Here is a 7086-nt window from a genome sequence, read left to right on the forward strand (position 1 = left end):
GTGTGGTGGTCAAGAAAAGCTGGATGTTTTTGTAGACAATATTATTTTATACCTAACAAAAACCAGAGAGACATTACAGTGTTGTGGAACATTTTGAGACTGTTTCAAATCTTTTTGGGATACAAAATTAACGAAGCTAAAACAAAGACAATAGTGGTAAATTGTGTACCCACACAAGAATTGTTTAGGAATATCCTTATTTATGAGGACATGATAAAATTAAGTATTTGGGAGGATGGATTAAAAATGATTCTGGTATGGCAGCTAAGGATATGTGGGAAAAGACTAAACAAAAGATAATACAAAAACTGAGAAAATGGAAGCTTTGTTATACGAATAGTAAGATACAAGCAGCTAAAATGTTTTTAGTCCCTTTAGTCTTATACACAGGTCAGGCATATTTTTATCAACCAGAGGCGAAGTTGTGGATAGCAATTAATAAAGAGCTGAAGGACTTTATCTGGGAGGGAAGATGGCAAGAGTCACGTGGGATAAACTTATTCTTCCAGTAGAACAAGGCAGATTGGGATTACTCCATTTGAAGGGGTATTTCAGAGCTACACAGTTAAGGCTCCTATGCATAGCACAAGCAGAAAACTGGAAATCAAAGTGGAAAGGGATGATGCTGAAACAGGGAAGAAGCTCAAAAAACAAGGAGAGACTGAGATTTTGGATGCAGGCCTTTAAGGAGAATAACAATCCTGATAACATACCTTCCCTAAAAAATCTTCTACAACTCTGCTCTAACATTCGTACTCTTTGATCATCTAACAAAGACTTACTCCAAGCAACCAAAGTATCCAATATAACAGGCAACTCTCTTTACTCTAACTTCGTTACTAAAAATTGGAATACCCTTCCACATAGTATTAGATCCATAAGCAATCTTAATAATGTCAAAATATCTCTCAAAAGACATTTATTTGAATCCTGGCTTTGTACATGTAACATTCCAGGTTAATTATTAACAGCACTACTTATACAATTTGGCTGTACTTACTAACCCTGTTAACATATCCCTTCTGACAACACTACTTCTCTATAAGTAGTTACATTCCTAGCTGCAACTCTCATCACGTAAGTATTACTAACTATGCACTACTTTGCCTAAGTAATTCTCCCTGCTTAATTTCCTAACTAATGTTATGTTCCTCCACATATATAAATTCAACTATATATTGGTCTATATTCAAGTGTTTAAAGTCTTGTTCTATTTGATACTACATATATATTTTTGTTTTTACATTTTTATCCTGTAAATGTGTTAACATTCATTGTTTTGTCAATTTTGTTTATAATTTATATTATTTATTGTGATAATTTGTATGTAAGCTTAGACTGGAGCTTTTTTCCCTGGGCCTCCTCTGAAAATGGGCACTGTCCCAGTCGGACTACCCCCCGTAAACAAATGTAAAATAAATAAATAAATAAATAAACAATAATCATATATAATATTATATCCATAAAGTAGCAGAAAGTATTCTAAGAACTAAATCAAAATGGGAATGGAGAAAGGAGAGTCTGCTAATAGAGATGACTGCAATTAGAGATATAGACAATAGGAAATGGGGGACTGGAATTTATTGGAGAAAACTGGCAAAGGAACTAAGGTACTGAGAGCACCCCCCCAACTAAATATACCAACTCTGAGATTGCACTACAGTGGGGAAAAGGGCAAACTCACAAGGATGGCCAAGCGGTTTCTTTCCCAGGGAAATAATTCGCTCATTCATGTTTTCGCTATTTTCAGCTTTCAACTTTTCCGGTTCAATGAAAAGCCATTTGATATTATGGCTTTTTGATAAGGTAATAGGAGCCCTCTGTTAAGGTAGTGGTGAAGCCCAAAAACATGCAGGGATACATACCACGAGGAATGGAAGCAGGAATGCTGAGCTCAACCTTGTGTTGTACAAGGTACTAATCAGGAGGTCTCTGCTGTACTTTTTACAGTTTTGGACAAAAGGGAAATCAACCTAGGAGAATGTGTGCAAAAAATGGTAAATATATGACAGGGCTGCTATAAACAGGAAGTGCCACACTAACAAGATGGAAAAGTGGTGTTGAAGAAAGAGGGAGTGGATGAGAAGACATTTCTTCAGAGAAAGAATGACAGGACCCAGGCAGTGAATCCTACTGCAGTGATACTATCTATATCATCACAATAACATATTCTACATTTTGTATGACTTGTTTGACATTTAATTTGAACCAATATGGGATGGTGATCTTTGCTGGCCAGATGATGACCTACCTCCAACACTGGAATCCTTTCCTCTGCCCCATTTGCAATCACTACTTTAGAACTAAGTCTTCTTGTTGGCTGTGGTGCTAGATGAGTCAGGTCTGCTTGTGTATCACACCTAGAATGACCAACTGTGATCCTGAATCTTTCTGACATATAGGCGCTCCTGTCCATATATAGTGCATTCAAGTCTCCCATTAATAATATTTAGCATAGATCATCACAGTATGGAATCCTTATATATTTTCTTTCCCTCATTTCTTCATTGCTTTGAGGCCCTAGAAATAACCACTACTCTTAACTCCACTGTCTTTGTGGTTGTCCATACTGAATTTTCACTTTCATGGCTGCTCATTAATTCTGTTGGCTTATTTATTTATTTTTTTTATTTACATCTTTGTTGACAAGGTTAGTCTTATTGGGCCAATGGCAGTATTCATAATGACTAGGAGATATTTAGCCAGGGCACAGGGGAACTTCCCCTACTCACCACTGATGTGAGTGGACCCATTTTGGAGAAATATCTCCTGTTTCTGTTCCAGGCACAGAGGTAGCCCAAAAAAACAGGAAGACAGATGGAGAGAGAAGGAGATGATAGAGTAGTGAAAGAACTGAAAGAGAAAGCAAATATCAAGACCAAAGAATGTGTGTAGGATTCTGAGGAAAATGTTTTAAAGAAACCCGTTTGATGGAGATGATTCAGCAAATGATGGATCTATAATTACAACCCTCCAAATGGGAGGGTTTCAGGATGATTTACTTAAAGAAACTGTGGTACAGAGTGAGACAGAAAATGAAGGAGATGTTTCCTGGGGGACATTATGGAGAAACTACAAAAGGAGGATGCAGAGACAATCCTGAAGACTAGCGGTGAGATGGAAAAGAAAACATATGCAGAGAAAGTAAAGAAGGCAAAAGTGGAATAGCAGAAAAGAAGGCAGAAGAAAATGAAAAACGGAAGTGAGTGGTAAGGATTCAAAGTAAAGAAAAAGAAATAGACAAGTATGAAGTGTGGGACAATTTAATAGCTCCTTTGGGTGTAAAAGCACATTCTTATTAACAAAGAGATATTTTGTGACATTATAATTGAGACTGTATTTTCAATGGAAAAATTTCTTGGAGAATATGAAAAATGAAAGACAGTTACCCATGGAACCTTTACGTGATAAAACATTTAACAGGGAAACAAAAAAGCAGATTCATATACAGTTTTGAACAGAGGTAGAAAGAGAGATTTTGAAATGATATTTGAAGGCTTTATGTAAAGAAGCAATGGATATTGCAAAATTTTATGACAAAGGTGGTTTATGGATTGGTTGCTGGGATTGTAATATTATGTTAAAAAATAAAAAGTGAAAAAAAATTATACATATACCAAGCATGATAAAAGTATGATAAATGTGGAGGGGAATATGGGTGTTGTAAAATACTGGGAACAACCCAAAACACACATATATATATATATATATATATATATATATATATATATATATATATATATATATATGTGTGTGTTGTGGGAAAGAAGGGTATTTGATAAATAATTGTAACAAAAGAAACTGTTACATTTGTAGGGAAATGGGATATGCTTCAACAAAATGTGAACTGAAATGTTAGAAATGTAACAAAATTGAACATTTATGGATGGATTGCAAAAATGAAAATAACAGAAAGGAAAAAGAAAGAAGAAAATTAAGAAACAGAAGAAATTTTAGAAGTAGTAGAAATAGAAGAAAAATTGGATGAGAAAAAATAAGAAAGAGGACATAGAAGAAGGTTCTGAAATAAATGATGAAAAAGACATAAACTAGGAGGTAGTAAAAGGGAAGAAAATAATTCTATTGGTAAAAGGGTAAAAGACAGAAAAAGAAAATGTAAAGGGATAAGTACAAATGAAAAAACAAAGGAACTGGATGAAAAACAATATATACAACTAGAGATTGGGGCTTGGTATAATGGTTAAGGTCTCTGACTCACAGACACAAGGTACATTGTTTGATTCGCACCTTTGGAAAGGAAGTTGGTTAGACTTAGAATGGCATATTAAGAAAGCTAGCTCAGTAATTAGCTCTAAATTTATGAAACCATTAATCTAATAAAAAAGGAGAATGAAAAATTTAGAGTGCTTTCTCAAAACGTGAATAGTATTAAGAATATAATAAGAAGAATGAGAATTTTGGAGTGGTGTAATACATGTTATGTAGATGTAATTATATTAGAAGACACAAGATTTGTAACAAATGAAGAAAGATTATAAACAGAGAAACTATGGGGAGGAAAGATAATTTGGAATTCGGGAAATGAGAGATATTCTGGAATCGCTGTATTCTGTAGAAATACACTAAAGATATTAGATGTAACTTTAGCAAAAATGGGAAGATTAACCATTGTAGATTTAAAATGTAAAGAACAAGTCTGCAGATTGATAGCATTGTATGCTTATACTAACTGTAAAGAAAGGGAAAGCTTATTTAATCAGATGTTAGACTATGTAGTGATAAATATGAATATTATAAAAACAGGAGAGTTTAATTATGATTTAGGAGCAGGCATAAAAAGAAAGGAACTTATATAAGAAAAATGTTTTACGTTATAAGATGTGGTAAATTAAAGCTATGGGACAAAATGTATGGACTTAAAAAAGGGTATGTATAGAACTGAAACAGATTACTTTATAGTATCAGAAGGTTTAGTTATAGGATAAGAGGGGTAGCTGAAACAGGATTTCCTGATCATCTTGCAATATGGCTAGAGATGAAAGAAAACAAGGAATACATAAAAATAGGCAAAGGAATAAAAAGGATAAACAAGCAAGCATGGAATGAAGAAGAAAAGAGATTAGTAATATCATTATGGAAAGATCCTATAACTATAAGAACATTTAAAAAAAATGGTCTGTATGGAGGGTAATATTTAAGGAAAATGTTTTTTTTACAGTGGTAATATGATGTGAGAAAAGTATAGAAAGAAAAATATAAAAGAACATATAATGATGCATTGGAAGATTTATAACATAATGATAGAAAGTACTTTGACAAAGAAAAAGAATAATATGAAATAAATCAACAAAAATACAAGAACTGTAATATAAGCAAAGATATTTTTACAAGAAAAAAAGAGAATAAGTGTTTAGTTACTTAAGCAGATTAGTAAAGGAAGATGGTGTAATGAGAGAAATAAAAAAATATAAAAGGAGAAATAGAAAGAACTCAAGAAAAGATTATGGATAGTGTAGTGCAATATGTAGAAGGCACATTTAAAGAAAAAAGAGAAGGTAGTGAAAAAATACATGGAAAGTAAAAAAGTTAATAGAAAAAGATAATAAAGAGTCGAAAAGAGAGATTTCTTAAAATGAGCTAGATAAAACACTAGGACAAGTAACTATAAGTTCATAGGTGTTTACTAGGCTAACAACCACAAGGGCCTTTTTAAGCCTAGCCATGCAGCCTAAATCTCTGACAAGTTCTGATACCCTTGATAAGTGTAAGTATGGGCCTGGGAGATGAACCAGTTACAGGTTATCTCTGTCCATTAGAGACGTAGGTGCCAAACCAAGGATGAATTTCCCATTTTCCATCCAATTGTCTAAGTTGCACTTAAATTGGGTTAGGGAGGAATTCTGCTTCACATGAATGGGGAGCTGTTTCACAGATGGGGTAATCTCTGGGATACATACTTATCTCTCCAGCAGGTTCTATTTATCCTAGGACCTATCCTTTATATCTATTTATATAGATTTGGCTGCAGGCCCAGATAGAATAGGGTATGAAATGTATAAAAATGTAAGGGATTGGCAAAAAATATATATTTTAAAGATTTTGAATGAATTATTAAATGAAGATTTTATGTATAAAGAATTATGTAGTGGAATACTTAAATACATATGGAAGAAGGAAGATAGAATAGAATTAAAAACCTGGAGACCAATAGTATTGAATAATAATGATTATAAGATCTTTATGAAAATAATACAAAATAGAGATTTGAAACTGAAATGGGAAATATTATGGAAGATATTATATATAGTATAAAGGGGAAGGGTTATCAAGTTTTATTAATGACAGAAAACATTGTAGATGATATTATGAACAGAAAAGAGGAGCAAAAATGATAGGATACTTTAATAAGGCATTTGGCATAATTGGGCATGAAATATTATGGGTAATAATGAAAGAATATAATATAAGTGAAAAAGTTATGAAATTATGCATGCCAGGATATAGTAATAATAAAGTAAAAAGACTTGTAAAGGGTTGGTTACGCCAAGAGGTACATATGAAGAGTGGTGTAAGATATGGATGTGCAATGAGTTGTATACTCTTTACATTAGTTATGAATGCAGTAGTATGTAAAATAAATTACAAAATGAAGGTGGTGGGGTATATAACACCTGAAGGGTTAAGAATTCCAGTTATGTTAAAATATGCAGATGACATTATAATAGTTGCAAAAACTAAATGTGGATGAAAGAACTAATATTTTTTGCAAATGAGTGTTTGTTATGGTAGGGATGGCTTTAAATAATGAAAAAAGTAAAGGTTTAGGTAATGTAGTAAAGATAGGGGTATATATTTTACAATAAATGAAAGTTCTGTGTTAGGTATACAATTTGGGAATAAAGGTGTAAGTAGAATTAAATTGGAAAACAAACAATAGAATAAATAAAGCAAACATTTTTTCTGGAGAACATATGTTATGCAGAAAAAAGTGTATTTGATAAATTCAGTATTGATGGGGAAAATAGCATACATAGTAATTGTATTCATGTTGCCAAAAGTATTTGAGAAGGAATTATTGCAACTTTTTTTTGTTTCATTTATATGAGGTTCTAGATTAAACCCAGT

The sequence above is a fragment of the Protopterus annectens genome, chromosome 4.part0, assembly GCF_019279795.1.
Source record: "Protopterus annectens isolate FY-2018-M chromosome 4.part0, PAN1.0, whole genome shotgun sequence".
NCBI lineage: Eukaryota > Metazoa > Chordata > Ceratodontiformes > Protopteridae > Protopterus > Protopterus annectens.